This window comes from Panthera tigris, chromosome B2 (genome assembly GCF_018350195.1).
Source record: "Panthera tigris isolate Pti1 chromosome B2, P.tigris_Pti1_mat1.1, whole genome shotgun sequence".
NCBI classification, from domain to species: domain Eukaryota; kingdom Metazoa; phylum Chordata; class Mammalia; order Carnivora; family Felidae; genus Panthera; species Panthera tigris.
In genome coordinates this window covers 101,880,104-101,896,534 of record NC_056664.1, presented here as the reverse complement: position 1 = coordinate 101,896,534, position 16,431 = coordinate 101,880,104, and the positions used below count along the sequence as shown (strand labels likewise).

Below are 16,431 nucleotides of genomic sequence, written 5' to 3'. Positions count from 1 at the left end.
GTTGTAAATGGCAAGATTTCATTCTTTTTGATTGCCGAGTAATACTCCATTGTATGTGTGTGTGTGTGTATATATATATATATATACATATACACATATATGTGTATATGTATATATATATACACATCTTCTTTATCCATTTATCCATCGATGGACATTTGGGCTCTTTCCATACTTTGGCTATTGTTGATAGTGCTGCTATAAACATGGGGGTGCCTGTATCCCTTCCAAACAGCATACCTGTATCTCGTGGGTAAATGCCTAGTAGTGCATTTGCTGGGTCATAGGGTAATTCTATTTTTAGTTTTTTGAGGAACCTCCATACTGTTTTCCAGAGTGGCTGCACCAGCTTGCATTCCCATTAAAAAAAAACTTTTTTAAGGCTTCCCATAAGTGAAACTTCAACAAATCTTTCTAAACACTAATTTCAAACTTCACCTACAAAATAAAGCTATACGACATCATTCCGTTCATAAAATTGAAAAGCATTATAATTATAATTAAGCTTAGCATTTGTCTTTTATTTAGTATGGTTGCAAAGCAGAGTTGTTTGATCACTGTCAACACTTGACAAACTGATGGTAGTTTTAGCAGTTATCAGGGCATTGTAAATCCATCATCAAGTACTTTAATGTCAGGGGAAATCTGCAGATTTCAGTAAATATGATATCAGCATTATTTATCAAAACTTAAAGTAAGGGCAGTAAGGGGCGCCTGGGTGGCTAAGTCGGTTGGGCGTCTGACTTCGGCTCAGGTCACGATCTCGTCATCCATGAGTTTGAGCCACGCGTCAGGCTCTGTACTGACAACTCAGAGCCTGGAGCCTGCTTCAGACTCTGTGTCCCCCTCTGTCTCTGCCCCTCCCCACTCACGCTGTGTCTCTCTCTGTCTCTCAAAAAATGAATAAATGTTAAACAAAGTTGAAAAAAAAAAGTAAGGTCAGTAACATGGATAGATTCTGGCTTAGTGATGTATCCTAACAATTTCAACAGGTGGCTAGTCAGGAGGGATGCCTGATGCATTGTGTCCCTCAATTATGCAGAGGTCTTTAGACACTTTCTTTCTTTCTTTTTTTTTTTAATTTTTTTTTTAACGTTTATTTATTTTTGAGACAGAGAGAGACACAGCATGAACGGGGGAGGGGCAGAGAGAGAGGGAAACACAGAATCGGAAGCAGGCTCCAGGCTCTGAGCCATCGGCCCAGAGCCCGACGCGGGGCTCGAACTCGCGGACCGCGAGATCGTGACCTGAGCCGAAGTCCGACGCTTAACCGACTGAGCCACCCAGGCGTCCCGACACTTTCTTTAAAGTAAGCAGATATTTATGCTAATTCCATATTGGAAAGAGAAGAACTCTGAAAGATCTAACTGCCTCTCTATCATTTTTCTCTATTTTTAAGTACAGTGCCTCAGGTAAGATGCCAGTGATGCCTGTTAGATCACATCAAACGGAAAAATTAAAAAAAAAATGAAATGCGTAGACTAGCCCATTTAAATGTTGATCCAGTCAAAAGTAGATTTAGTAGATGATAAAAACGTGGCTTGTTCTGAACCCCAAAAAGTTAGGAAAGGCACAGACTGAAAGGACCAAAGATGAGGGGAGCCAGGTTGCATAGAATGGAGGCCAGTCGAAGAAGTAAAGGTCACAGCAGAAAATAGAGAGGACGTGGTTTGTCTTGCTTCAGGAGGTATCTGAATTTCCAGCACTTGTGGAGATAGTCATCAAAATGCTTGAGAAAGTCTAGGTGCCGTATGGAAGCAGTACGTGAGGATGAGGAATCTGACATCCTTGTTTTCAGGGGTGGCTCCTACCTCAGTAATGAGCGAGTTATGAACCTTCCATGACACCCCTTGGGTGTTCAGAAGCCAGGTGGAGCCTCCCACAAGTGAATGGCAGAACGTGGATAAGACTTGTATTTTAATAAAATCCTTATGTCACTGTTCACAGGAGTCGCACAGAACTTCTTAGATCCTACTGTTGAAGTCTGTGGCTCCTCTCTGGTGAAATGGATCCTGGGAAGATGTGGCACAGAAGGTAATCCAGTGCATTAACTATGATTCTTGTACTTTGTTTTGCTGTCCTTCGTCCAGTTCCTCTTGACAGAAAACATATTTAAAACAATTTTTTAAAATTTATGTATTTCTTTTGAGAGAGAGCATGAGTGTGGTGGGGGCAAAGAGAGAGGGAGAGAATTCCAAGCAGGCTCCATGCTGACACAGCACAGAGCCCAACTTGGGGCTTGAACTCTTGGACTGTGAGACCATGACCCAAGCCCAAGTCAAGAGTAAGATGCTTCACTGACTGAACCATCCAGGTGCCCCCAATGTGTATTGTTTTAAAAAATGAAATGTTCTTATTTTAAAGATGAAAACATTTAAAATAACTACATGTAAGTTCAGTATCTCTGTTTGTCCCTTGTTCTCATGGCTGTGCACACGAACCCGTAAGCTCGGTCAGGTAAGCCTCCACTCTTTCAGGTAGCAACTACACCTTAAATGAGAATACTGGGGATCTGGTGCCCAGATGGGCTGGAAATGGCTGTCTCAGGATATTCATGTACCAGCTTTTTACTGGGGAATTGATGCTTTTTTGGCTGACCCATATCTTCTATACTAAAGAAGATTTGGAAGGGAGCTTTGCATCATGTAGCTTGCCTGGTTGGCAATTTTGGTGTTTTCTTAGCCAAGAAGCAAGGGGTTCATCAAACCAAGTTTGAACCTTCAGCTCCACTTGGAGAATCGTGGTGGTTGGTGTAAGAATCAGCAAAGTCTTAGAAGTTTCCTGTCATGCGAGGCAAATTATAATTTGGTGCATAACTGAAATGTGAGTATTTTTTGAGTTGTTTGGTATCCTGGGCACAGAGTTCCCGATCTTCCGTGGCCGGCATCATGTGTGTTTTTTGTGTTTGTGTTATAATTACACGTGACATTTCATCTTCTTCTCACTAGGTGTGTTTAATCCTTTATTTGAATAGGTAAGCCAAGATACAAATCTAGTCTTGAGCCAGATAAATTCGGGTGACACAAAAATTAAGTGATTATTGAGAAGGAAGCATTTCATTACCCTCTTACCATGTTTTTATATCCAGTAGAACACCAGTATTGGAGATTACAAGGATCTCAAATATGATGGAAAGTACTAAAACCCTGAGTCTTCTTTAAATATTACCAGTGAATAGAAGTGGATATTCATTAATCAATTAACACATATTTATTGAATGCCTCTGAGTTTAAAGAGTTTGAGGTACTGCTGTGAGACTCTGTAGTGATCTCAACAGCACTTCCTAGAAACTCAAATGGGGGGGTGGCATTCGTATTCAGCCAGATTCAGGTGTAGTTACAGGGGGACCGTTCCTTAGAGAGAGCCAGATAACCTCTCCCAGCCTGCTCTTGACCATTGGCCCCACATAACTAAGACACTGACTTCCTATTACACTCACAGAAAATGGAATGGTGAGGTTCTCATGAACTTTTAAGTCAAAGTGCTGTTGTTGAAACTCATGCAGTGTGACATAACAGTGTGTGGTCAACAACTAAAATAAAGAAGTAGTATTCTTTACTTCTGTGAATTTAAGAAAAAACTGTAAGTATGAGCCTGTGTGGTGAGAACTGCCTTGTCCTCTATCTGCCCTGTGGTCTTTTAATTCTTTTATGCCCTTTCCAGACCCAGTATTGCCCTGGTTAAATCAGCCTAGGGTAACATCCTGTGTTGAGTTTTTTTCCAGGGCACAATTCTCTGTATTAAGAGTCAGCAACAGGATCACCTTGGTGGCTCAGTCGGTTAAGTGTCCAGCTCTTGGTGTTTGGCCTCAGGTCATGATCTCAGTTTGTGGGCTTGAGCCCCATGTCAGGCTCTGCACTGACAGTGTGGAGCCTGCTTGGGATTCTCTCTCTCTCTCCCTCTCTCTCTCTGCCCCTTTCCTTCTGGCTTTCTCTGTCTCTCTCTCAAAATAAATAAATTTTTAAAAAATTAAAAAAAAAGAGTCAGCAACATTTTCATGGAAGGAGCCAGATACTTTAGATTTTACAGATCTATTAGTTTCCTAGGCTGCCATAATAAAATACCACAAAAAACTGAAATTTGTTTCTTTTGGTGGTTCATATCAACAGATATTTACTCTCTTAGAGTTTTGGAGGCTCTGAAAAAGAAACCATTCCATGTCTCCTTTCAAGCCTCTGATGGCTGCTGGCAATCCTTGGTGTTCCTGAACTAGTAGATGCCTCGTTTCAATCTCAGCCTCTATCTCCACATAGATTCCTTCCTTCTGTGTATCTGTGTACCTTCCTGTTTTTATAAGGACACTAGCCATTGAATCTAGGGCCTACCCTAACCCAACATGACCTCATCTTAATTTCATTTACAAAGACCCCTATTTCCAAATAAGTTCACATTCTGAGGTTCTGGGTGGATGTGAATTTTTGGGAGATATTATTCCACCATTCCAGAGGGCCATATGGTTACTGTTGGGATGACTCAACCCTGTTGTAGCATATAAGCAGCAATAAACAATACATCAATGAATCAGTGGACTGTGTTCCAATAAAATTTTATTTATGGACACGGAAATGTGAATTATATGTGATTTTCAAATGTCATGAAACATTGTTCTTCTTCTGATTTTTATCCAGTAATGTAAAAAACTATTCTTAGTTTGTGGATCATAGAAACAGTTAAGAGATGGGACAGGGAAGAGCCAGATTTGACCCACGGGTCATAGTTGGCCAACATCTGATAGATAGTGTCGGTGGGCAGACAGAGGTAACTATCGGGTAATTTTCCTTCCTTCTGCTCATAAACCAAAGAGCCAAATTTGTGGAAAACCTGTTTGTGATTTGCATCAAGCAATTTTTGTTAGATAGCTTCATGTTTCAGCAGAGGGAAAACCAGACTGATCCGTAATGATGCTTGTTTGGCAGCATCATTCCTGATACGCTTGCCAAAATTTTGGAGAGGATTTTGTTGTCAAGATTAAGAGGTGATGCAGGCTTAAATGAAGAACATGACCTGGAGTCCTTATGCTGAAGGATTAGAACATTTCCCTCATGGGCTCGTAGTATTCCCTGTGCCAAATGTTGGAGTATACTTTGGAGGTGATTTTAAATTAAAGGCATTTTATGACTCAATACTACATGGCATCCTTTGAGATGTTGTCAATCCCTAGATACCCATTCAAGGCCAGATATTAGATAATACTCTGCACATCTGCATTATCTTCTAATGCTAAGAGTTCCCAAGTCATCTAGAGGCAAAGTAAACCTGAACTTTCTGATTTATCGTGTGTATTCTTTTTCATCAGATGTGTATGATACACTTTTTTAAACTCATTGTGAAAGACTGTGATTATATATATGCCTTTTCAAATTGCAAAACCGATGCATGATCTTTATAGGAAATTTGAATAATGCCAAAATGAGTAATATAAAGAGTGAAAGTTTCCTATAATCCCAATTCCCAGAGATAATTTCTGAGATCTTGGTGTTTATTTTTCCAAAAATTTCCACCCCATGTAATTGCGAAAGCAAATGAAAAACTACACTGAACAGATATTTTCCATGTTTCAAGGAGATGGAGGGAAAAAGCTCATGAACGTAAAGAGCAAAACGTATGACTAGGTATAGAGATAGTCCCCAACTAACAACGATTCGACTTCTGACTTTTTGTCTTTATGATGGCACAAAAGTAGTATGCATTCAGTAGAAACTGTACTTTGGCAGGGCTCTTGAGTGGCTCAGTCGAGGAAGCATCTGTCTTCGGCTCAGGTCATGATATTGCGGTTCATGACTTCGAGCCCTGTGTTGAGTATATGGAACCTTACGTAGAGGTTGCTGACAGCTCAGAGCCTGGAGCCTGCTTCTGATTCTGTTTCTCCCGCTCTCTCTACCCTCCCCCACTCACGCTCTCTGTCTCTCCCTCTCTCTCTTTCAAAAATAAATAAACATTAAAAAAAAAAAGGTAGAAACTGTACTTTGAAGTTTGAATTTTTATCTTTTCTGAGGCTAACATTATTCATATATATATATATATATAACAATTATATTATATTATACCAGGCAGTGGCAACCAGCCACAGCTCCCAGGCAGCCATGCGATCATGAGGATAAACAACTGACACACTTATAACCACTCTGTACCAGTACAGACCTTCTGTTTTTTGCTCTCAGTACAGTATTCAATAGAATATATGCGATATTCAACAGTTGTTATAAAGCAGGCTTTGTGTTGATGATTTTGCCCAACTGTAGGCTATTACAAGTGTTCTGAGCATGTTTAAAATAGGCTAGACTAAACTATGATGTTCAGTAGGCTAGGTGTATTAAATGCATTTTCTTTCTTTCTTCTTCTTCTTTTTTTTTTTTTTTTAACAAAAGCAGGCTTCATGCCCAATGCAGAGCCCAATACGGGGCTTGAATGCATGACCCTGAAATCGAGACCTGAGATGAGGTCAAGAGTCTGACATTTAACTGACTGAGACATCCGGGTGCCCCTGAATTTTCAACTAAAGATATTTTCAATTTACGATGGGCTTATCAGTGAGTAGAGGAAGATATGTAAATTGTGAGTAGAGGAAGATATGTAAATATCTAATTATGCATTGAACTCATAGTATGCTGATAACAGGATATGAAAAAGTCATATTTCCTGATCTTAAGGTATATATCTTTTGTTTTTGTTTTCATTCCAATAAGCAGAGAACGACCCGCCATAAGTAATGACATATATATATATATATATATATATATATATATATATATATATCAAAATCTTGTTATTCAGAAACTTGCTAGGCCTTGGGTTTGGCAATGAATCTTTTCTCTCTGCTACAAAGAAATTCTAAACAGATATCCCTCCACCTTCTTCGAGGACATCAGTATTTTAGTGAGGTTTTACATCAACACATTTTAGTAGAGGTTTTATCTACTGGGAATGGAGATATCTTGTGACCTTCAGTTTGATCTAGGGAGGAGTTGATTGCCAGGATCTGAAGTGGATTTCAGTAATAACTGGTGTGGTATATGTGCTTAGTAGCCCAGAACAGAATGGCCGAATTATCACCATTCTTCGATGACATGGAATCTTGTATACAAAAGTGGATAATCTTAACACTTACAATATGCCTGCAAGTTGCCAACATCCTCTATTACTAGTGTCTTAGGGAACAGTGTGGGCTTTGGAACCAGACAGACCTGGGCACGAGTCCTAAATTTACCCTCACAATGTGTGGAGCCATAAGTTACTTTAACTCTGAATTTTCTTATCTGCAAAACAGGAATAAATAGTACCCACTTTGTACAAGTGTCATAAAGATTAGTGTTAATGTGCGTGTGAAGCACTGAGCCGGTGTCTCACATTTAGAAGGAGCTCAAAAAATGTTATTTCTTTTTTATTGTTACTATTGGAGAGATCTTTAGATGATCCAATCCAACTCTCTTATTTAACAGGAAGAAGTTGGATTCAGAAGGTTTATTGCTCTTCGGTTCCTCGGGTAGTTAGCGGCCGGCCAGGAAGGGTAATTTTGACACTCTGATTCTTCCCCCATCTTTTCATTCACTGAATTCATTCATTCATTTATTCATTCTTTATTCATCATTTATTATGCAGCCATTAAATTCCAGTTATTGTGCTGAAACCTGAGAATATAAAGGAGAATAAAATGCAGACTGTCTTGAGAAACTTACAGTCTAATGGAAAACAAATGCATACATAGATAAATTATTGTTCAGTTTGTTAGATGCTATAAGGAAGTTATTTTATACATATTTGTTAAAAATGGTCTGAATAGTGGCCTGACTTAGCTGTGGGGAAACATTAAGGCTTCATAAGGCAGCATGATATTTGAATGTAGCCCTGAAGCACGTATTGAAGATTTGAAAAGCAGCTAAGTGTGTGCATGTGTTTCAGTATGTGCTTGGGAGGGCAATGGTGGTTGGAGGTGGTGGAAAAAACAGCCTGTGCAGAAGTTATGATGGTGTTAAAGAGTGTGGCATATTCAGGGCAGCTTGGATAGTTCAATGTGGTTTGGGTAGTGGGAAGAGGTGAGACCAGAGGATGCCACACAAAAGTGTCTGTAATGTAGCACCTCTTTTTCTACTGAAATGCAGTCATGCATTTTGTGGTAGCCAGAGTCCTAATGAAAGTTTAAGTGTACATAAGGGCATAAATGAGTTTTTGTGATAAAACTCATTGGGATGTTTTGGGATAAAACGTGGTCCACCTTCAAATTAACAGGGCCACGATCGAACAAAGAAATTCTGTGTAATGGTTGACTTACAGATAGTAGGCACTGAATAAGTATTCGTTAAACATTTTTATACAGTGGTCCAGTTACTTTAAATTTACTTTTGATACAAAAATCTAGGACAATATAATAATTTACCCAATTCTGTTAAGTACAATAAAACTTTATTGACTTGTATTACAGTTCATATAATTATGTGCTTTATCTATTGTATTATGGTTATTAATTGACCTTTACAATCTGATTAATATAATTTGCTCATTTTTGTGGGATTTAATCCAGATAAAATTTCTTTTGATGGTTGCTAATTTGGCAAGGGGAATAGTCTGTACTGTCATAACTATTTAATTACATCACATTTCTATGTTTAGTTGAAGTTCTGTCTCTTGTGCTCAGCATTTTACAGCATTTATGTATACCTTATGTGAATGAATATTTCCTGTTTTGATTTTGTTAAGGTGATTTATAGAAGTTTTTGTATGTGTATAATTAAAAAATTCCACCATATATGTTTTTTTTTAGTGCAATTTAAATTATATCATCTTTGGAAAAGCACTTTTTTCAGTATATTTTTCTATGCCTCCTATCCTAACATAACCATATTTCTACATCCCTTCGTATTTTGTTGATTCAGTGATTTGTTACTTTTCTTCTCAGTTTTTCAGGAAGTTATCACTGTGACATTTATTGCACTAAATTTACTCAGCCAATCTTATAACTTTGTGATATAATTCTGAAGATGATCTGATTATAGAAACTTTAGCCTTGGTTTTGTTAAAAAGGATTTCTTTTAATGGGGCACCTGGGTGGCTCAGTCAGTTAAGTGTCCAATTTCGTCTGATGTCATGATCTCATGGTTTGTGAGATCGAGTCCTGCCTCAGGCTCTGCACTGACAGTGTGGAGCCTGCTTGGGACTCTCTCTCTCTCTCTCTCTCTCTCTGCCCCTCCCCACCCCTCTCTCTGTGTCTCAAAATAAATAAACTTAAAAAAAATTAAGTTCTTAATTAGTAGGTTTATAAAAATTCAAGGATTTTTGGAACCACCCTTGGTATGTTTCCTATGTCTTTAAGCTCAACCATACTCGAGAAATACCCCAAGTCTGGGAATAATCACAACTGCTCTTGACTGCATGAAGCCAAGAACTTAGTCTGGCTGTGAAATTTTATCGTTAACTTCTTATCCCCATCACTGGGCCTTACCCCAAAAGAGGATGAAGGGGGCCGAATCTCCTCAGGGGTCTGTTCAAGAGGCAATTAACATTCCTACCTAACCATTCTCTTCTTGCTCCCTTCGTAGGCTCAGTACTTAGACTCCCCCTCACCCTCGGTCTGGATTCTTTCAGTGAGTCCTAATTGTATTCATGGCCTTGGCTTTTAGGCTGAGGTAGCCTTTATGATCAATTTACGGGCTATTTTCAAAGAAACTTCCCAGTGTTTTACAGGGACTTTATTTACTTTCACAAGACCTCATCAATGTATTCATTATACAGAACCACATTGGTTGGCTTTCCTACTCTTTCCTTCACGCTGCCACCGCCATAGGAAATTACATTGCAGGCAGAGGCTTCACGCAGAGAAAAGATGTCTCCTTATTCCGTGGAAGCAATTTCTGTCCTATGTGTTACTTCGGCTGTCATAACGTTCTCAGGCATGAACTTCACTCTCTCGATTAATATTTATAGCCTGCTCTTTAGGTACCTGTAATGTCGGTGTCTGTGGGAGTGGGGAGCTCAGTACGTGGCAGGCGGGAGGGTTGATACGGTCTGTTAATACATAAAGAGACCAGGGTTGTCCGAAGGTTCCACTGTCACAGAAAGCCCTGGGACTCATTCTGGCCACTCCAAGTAGCAGGTGGCATGACCCATTGGACTTGGGGCAGAGGACCCCAGCCCCTCGATGTTATTATCGCCGCTCGCTACTGGTTTGCTCTGTGACTTCAAGCAGTTCCTTGATGTTCGATACCTTTATTTCCCCACTCGTGATGGGGACTGAAAGACTGGCTCCGTGGAGCTTGTTGCAAACAGGACAAATGGCAGGTCTGGGAGGCTGCCTTCAAGACATTCTCCTGTTCTCAGGAAGGATAAAACTGGAGTTTTTTCTTCCCCCTGGAAAGAAGCTCCTTCCAGGAGTAGCTCACAGTTACAGGCACTGGAAAGGCCGGTCTGCGCCCTTCGCTCTGCTGACGCTCAGATCCTGCCCAGCTCTGGCTTAACACAACCATATTGCAGGTCTCCAAGTAGATCATGATACAGGATCTGGGCAGGCTTGGAGAGCAAAGAAAAAAAAAATGCTGGAATGTCTATCTGGATTGAGAACTGCTCAGGAGCCATTTACGTAAACGTTTCTAATCTCTGTCATTAAGTTAGCAGGTGATTTTTGACAAACTACCTTATGCTTTGTATCAATTTTTGTGATTTATTAACTCATTATTGTTTATTCAATTAACACATGTTCTTGGAGAATCCACTATGTCTACGATATCATAAAATGCTATCCAAATTTTAGGGTTTAGGTCAAATGCTGCCTTCTCCATGAATGTTCTTTGAGACCTTTATTTGCAGGTACTCTTTCTTTGCTCTGGTTTCCTACTTTTTAACGTTCTTATGTGATGGTAAATATTAATGTTCTTTGTGTACATGTTCTCTTCCTATACTATAATTCTTATTTATCATCGAATCCCTAACCTGTACATCCCTTTGTACTTTACAGATAACGCAATAAGTATGTAATAGAAGATATAGAAAAATAGCGGTAGTATAAGACAGTATATGATACAATGTGGGCAGATGGGTGGTACAGATAACATCTGTTCAGAGAATTAGGAGAAAGTGACTTGATGAGGAGGCACAGCCCCTTGGAAGTCGCCAGGGTGGTAATGAGTGGAGGGGAGCGAAGGCATTTCAAGTAGAGAAAAAGCATTAGCAAATGGCACACGTGGAAGAGAATATATCTTTGGGGAGCCGGGAGGAGATGATAGACAGTAAGTAACCACTAGAGGAGGGGACATTGCGAATGTCAAGCTAAGGCAATTAAATTCTTCTGAAAGCCAAGGCTAGCTGCTCAAAAATGCTTGAGCAAGTGAGTGACAAGATCAAAGAGATATCTCAGGAAGATTTCTCGGGAATGGTATGCAAGGTAGTGAGAGAGCCAGGCAGCGGGGCGAGAGAGAAGAATTAGTTACTAGTGCAAGCGCATGTGAGCACCTTTGCCCCAGGTATGGAGGTGTGAGGCAGTGCGACCAGAGCAGAGGAAGGGACTCTAAATATTACCAAATGCAAGGATCAATAGGAGGGTGTGGCTGAGTTGAGGAGGAGGAAAAGGGTGGAATGAAAACTGACTCCACGTTCCTGTGTTTGGACGACTCGGAAAATAGTGATATCATTTATAATAATCAGAAAATCCATCTTGGAAGGAAAATAATGCATTCAGGTTTGGACATTTCTGCTTGAGAAATGCACTGGAATGGGCGGGTACAGAGGAGACAGCTGTTCAAGTTCAGGACTGGAGGTTAGGAAGAGGGTCCTAGGTAAGGAAGTTAATGCAGATAGAGTCCAGCGACTTGCTCTTGTTATAAGCTGGCAGGACAAAATCCTATTTGGTTTTGCCATCTGCCTTTGCCTTTTGTAAAGCGCCTGGCGCATAGTAGGCATTTTGTGAATCTTTTTTTTTTTTTTTTTTTTTTTTTTGGCAAGCTACCTGGAATCATAACCAGCCCTGTGCCACCTGTGTCTATGCTCAAGGTACAACGAAAGCACTTAAATGTGGAATTCACAAGCCCATAAAATACTTAGGTAACAGTCTTAGTCTTCTCCCTCTCCTGGGAAATATTTTATTAGTACAAGTTACCAAATTCAGTTTTATAACTTGTTTTAAATATAAAATATGTTGAAAGGCTCTAAGCCTGTTACAGGCAGGATGCCTCAGTTAATTGGTATTTTGTACTCGCTGAGCTCTCAGGACCCTTAAAATTCTCAGAAATCTATGTTTCTTGAAGTCAAGTAAAAAAAAAAAAAACAAATAGAACTTAGCTAAACCTACCAATCATTGAAATATTGAGCGTGTGTTTTACACCACACACCCCTCCCGTTGGCCCCATGCTGCTCTGTAAAGTAATCCACTGAAAATGATCACTGAGACTTGCGAACGGGACGTTTTGGTTCCACTTCTGCAGCTTTGTGGTCTGCTTCTCTCCTCCCAGCCTGGGAGTGCTGGAGCGATGCATCTTTCCACGGGTGCAGGGAAGAAGTCAGTTCTCAGAGGTGCTGGACCGATGCCTGGTTGCTCCTGGAGAATTGTGCGGCCGCCAGCGCAGCTGCGCTCCTGGTTACACGCTGACCAAGAAAAGTCCCTTTCTATGCCCTGATTTCTCAGCCCGTAGACACCGAGGCACCAGGATGTTGCAAGGAATGGGGAGGCGCTCTGCCCTATAAGTATGACCTCCCCGAGTTGCCCCCCTTCCTCCTCGCTCTAGCCTAAACTACGGTTTACACTAATGCAGCACGGAGACGACACAGGGAAGTCTCTCCTCCCTTCTGAGAAAGACACGCACCCCTGCCAAGCTGCAGAGAAAGAAAGGACGGCAGGATGGTAGGAAAGGGCCTTTTTTTGGTTTCTGCTGCAGTGACTGGAGGAGGTGTGGCATCATCGCAAAGCCCTGAATTGGGACACAGCAGGAGGGGTGCTACTCCTTAGCTGTGTGACTCTTTTCAAGTTACTCTCCCACTCTGAGCCTGCATTTCCTCTTTGCAAAGTGTGGGTCTCCAACTAGATGATCTCTAAAGCCTCTTTCCTTTCCTAATATTCTATTCTTTTTTAATTTTATGGGGTGAAAGAAATAAACACTTTAAGTTAGTCTTGTCATAATACCACTGGATTACTAGGCCATGTCTAGGTCACAGATAAACACTTCTCTATGCTTTTTAAATACCCTGGGAAGAATAAAGAAAAAGTAAGTTCAGAGGATAAAATTGCCCTTCACCTTTCTGTTAAATTCGGGAAACCACAACCTTGATCTAGGGTTCATAAATTGGCCAGAACCTGAGTTTTGAGGTGGTAACCACTTGTAGGCTGAACTTGTAGGCTGGCCTTGAACGTGTACGCGGGGCTCCCGGCCTGAAGGACTAAGTTACAGCATGGAGGCAAACCAGCTTCTGATTAAACCCTTCCACCTAGCTCTGCTTCTGGTTATTAGGGGGCAAGCTTTCGGTTGCCACTGTGAGTGGGAAACGGGGTTGGTGCAGACCCTTGGCGGGGGTTGGCATCTCTCTGCTCATGCGTGTTGTTCACGCTGAAATCCCATAATGTCCCCCAGGCAGCTTAATTCTGTGGTAGAACCAACTTGAATAATTAAACAAAGCAAAGATTTGACAACACTGTACTTGTGGTACAACACAGCTGTGATTCCGTGAGCTCAGCGGGGAGAAGGAGTTGGGGGCATCTGTCACAGCAAAAGCATGCTTTGGAACAAATAACAATTTAGCAGACATCCCATGTGCTCTAGAATAGAGGCTATGAAGAATATGGTCCGTCAGGAGTGAATGGGTCATGGCGTCTGTCTGGGAGATGTTCAAGGGGCAGTTCATGTCCGCTTGGCCATGGGCGTCTTATGAAACGAATCTCCGTGCCAGGGGTGGGTCACCACATGTTACTCTTCTTCTAGAAACACTTAGTAATTGGTTCGTGGATGAGCGGTAAGTAAACAGCTGGAGAAAAAGATCAGTCTTTGGCACAAGTAAAAATTTGATACCTTTTGTGTGTGTTGGTGGGAACCCTAAAGGTTGAAAAAGACTACAGATTCTTTGTCTATGAGATATAACAGAAGTTGGTGTGTTTGAAAGAATTTCTTCCCTGTTGCCTTCTCCTACTGGGTAAGGCTTTAAAGAAGTAAAAATGGTTCATAAGAAGTAACCAGTTTTCTGATGCGGGACTCTGATTCTCTGCATTGCAAAAGGATTCTCCTTTATTTATCTCGAATGTGATGGCTCTTTGTGTTCCCAAGCAGGACAGGGGATGCTTTTCAATAGTTGTTTCCTCCCCAGTGACAGTCAGTTCTGCAGAAGCCATTTGTGCAGGGAGCATGATCTGCTCAGCAAATGAGAACCTGAGCCTGTTAAGCATTGGGACAATTCTGTGACGCCGTATCTCTACAGAGCAGCAGTGAGCTCAGATCTTAACGTTATATACCTTTGAACTGCAGGGCTCGGCTACAGGAAGAGATCAGCATTGATTCTAAAAAGCAGCAACATTAATATGTGATTTGTATATCTGACTTCAGAAATCTCCAAGAAAGTTAAGTTACTGTCATGCTTCTTTGTGTGTGATTAATATAACTGCAATCATAGTTGTTTTCTAAAAAAAAAAAAAAAAAAAAGTCAGTGCCCTTCAGAATTCAACTTTTTCTCATTTTTAACATGGGCAACTTATGTAGTTTAAGATCACAGTAAAGTTCTGAAAGCACATATTTCAAATATTATGGAAGATGTGTGAAAATATTAAATATTGATTTTTTTTTAACTCTTTAAAATCTTTTTTCTGATCTGGGCTGTCTTGCATTGACTTTTTTTTTTTCCTCTTGTTTTCATTTATTTTTCCCTTCTTGACTTCTGTCTCCGCTTTTGGAGATGTCTCCCTTCCTTGTCCACTGTGGAATCCACATGGCATTTTGTTCTTTCTCCATCAGATAATGTCTTCATCCTGGTCTGATGACCACAGCACCAACCAGGTATCTGTCCATCACTCTGGTCCCATCTCTGTCAGACTTGTGGTGGGTCTGCTGCAACAATAACTGCCTGATAGATTGGTCACAAAAGTCATTTTCTATAGAAAATTCTCTTCCCTTAGGTCCTACTGTTGACCGCCCTACTCAAAACGCTGCCCCATGTTCTCGCCTGGCCAGTCCCAGAACCTGGCATTCTTGTGGCCGTGACGGACCCTCTCATTCTTAGTTATCCCATGCCTATAACTTCACTGGGTCTCCCTACGTGAAGTTTCTCAACTTTGATCACTACAAAATATTTCAGAACAAAAATTTCTTTACTTTCTGGTGTGTTTGCAACCCACTTGGCTTCAAATTCTTTTATCAGATTTTCCTCATGTTTAGCTTTACCTTTAATGTATCCACATGTAACTTTTAGGGCAAAGCTCCCAGACTCCCATTACTTAAGTTTCCTCATTGTAGGCTACATATACTTTTTCTATAAAGCCTTGGCCATTGTTAGTCGTATCCCTCCCACGTGTCTACTCCCAAAGGTGCTCAACGTCTTTTCCCCTGTTCTGGAATGCACTCTTTCCTTTTATTTGCCAAATCCACGTCTATATGGAGCAGTGGCTTAGAGCTTGGGTGCTAGGGGCCAGATGTCCTGGGTTCAAATTCTAGCTCTGCCATTTGCCATCTCATTCCTGTTGTACAAGACACTTAAACTACCTGAGCCTCAATATCTTCATCTTTAATATGGAGATGATAATATGACCTTACTTGATAAAGCTGTTGTAAAGACTGAATGAGTCAGTTCACAAAGAGCTTAGAATGTGTCTTCACACGGTGAACACTACTTACTCACACACATTCAACGTTTCACTGGTCTTCACTGTCTGAAGCTATGTCTCACCCCAGTGTCTTTTGTTTTCATCCTCTGAAGACTGAACACAATATTCTGCACGTAGAAGTTGCTCAATAAATATTTGTTGAAATCATCTAGAGAGTGTTGGGAAACAGCTGACTTCTGTGGGTTTGGGACTTGACTCTTGGTTGCCTGAGAAAAGAACAGGGCACTGCCATATATCCTATGTCTTATGCTGTGTCCTTGGTCCCTATAAGAGGGCCTGACATATGGTGAATGCTCAAAATTTGCTATAAATGTTTGAATAAATGAATGAATGAAATAAATTGTCAAACTTTTCAAAGTTTAATTTAGCAACCACTTGAGTCACGATGAAATAGTGTAATTTATTTTTAAATTAGAAATCATTTTTAGCGTTAGGAATAATAGTATATATAAAAAGAAAAGTTATATATAAAATATATAATATATATGCACATGTAAAATATGCATACATAGAATATATAGTGTATCTGTTAAGTATGCATATTATAAGTTAAGTATACATATTATAAAACCATATACATCTTATGTATATATATATATTTTTTGAAAAGTAAAAAAAAGACAAAACATACACAACCTCATAACTGAAAA

The 16,431-nt window shown here is 40.3% G+C and overlaps 1 long non-coding RNA gene across 1 annotated transcript in view; it reads left to right on the top strand.

Annotated features, from left to right (window-relative positions):
- The window catches only part of LOC122238426, a 43,952-nt gene that overhangs the window by 15,671 nt on the left and 11,850 nt on the right, over window positions 1-16,431 (top strand). Inside the window, exon 4 of the long non-coding RNA XR_006217344.1 lies at window positions 1,948-2,034. This is a non-coding gene — a long non-coding RNA (uncharacterized LOC122238426). The remainder of the gene's footprint in view (window positions 1-1,947; window positions 2,035-16,431) is intronic.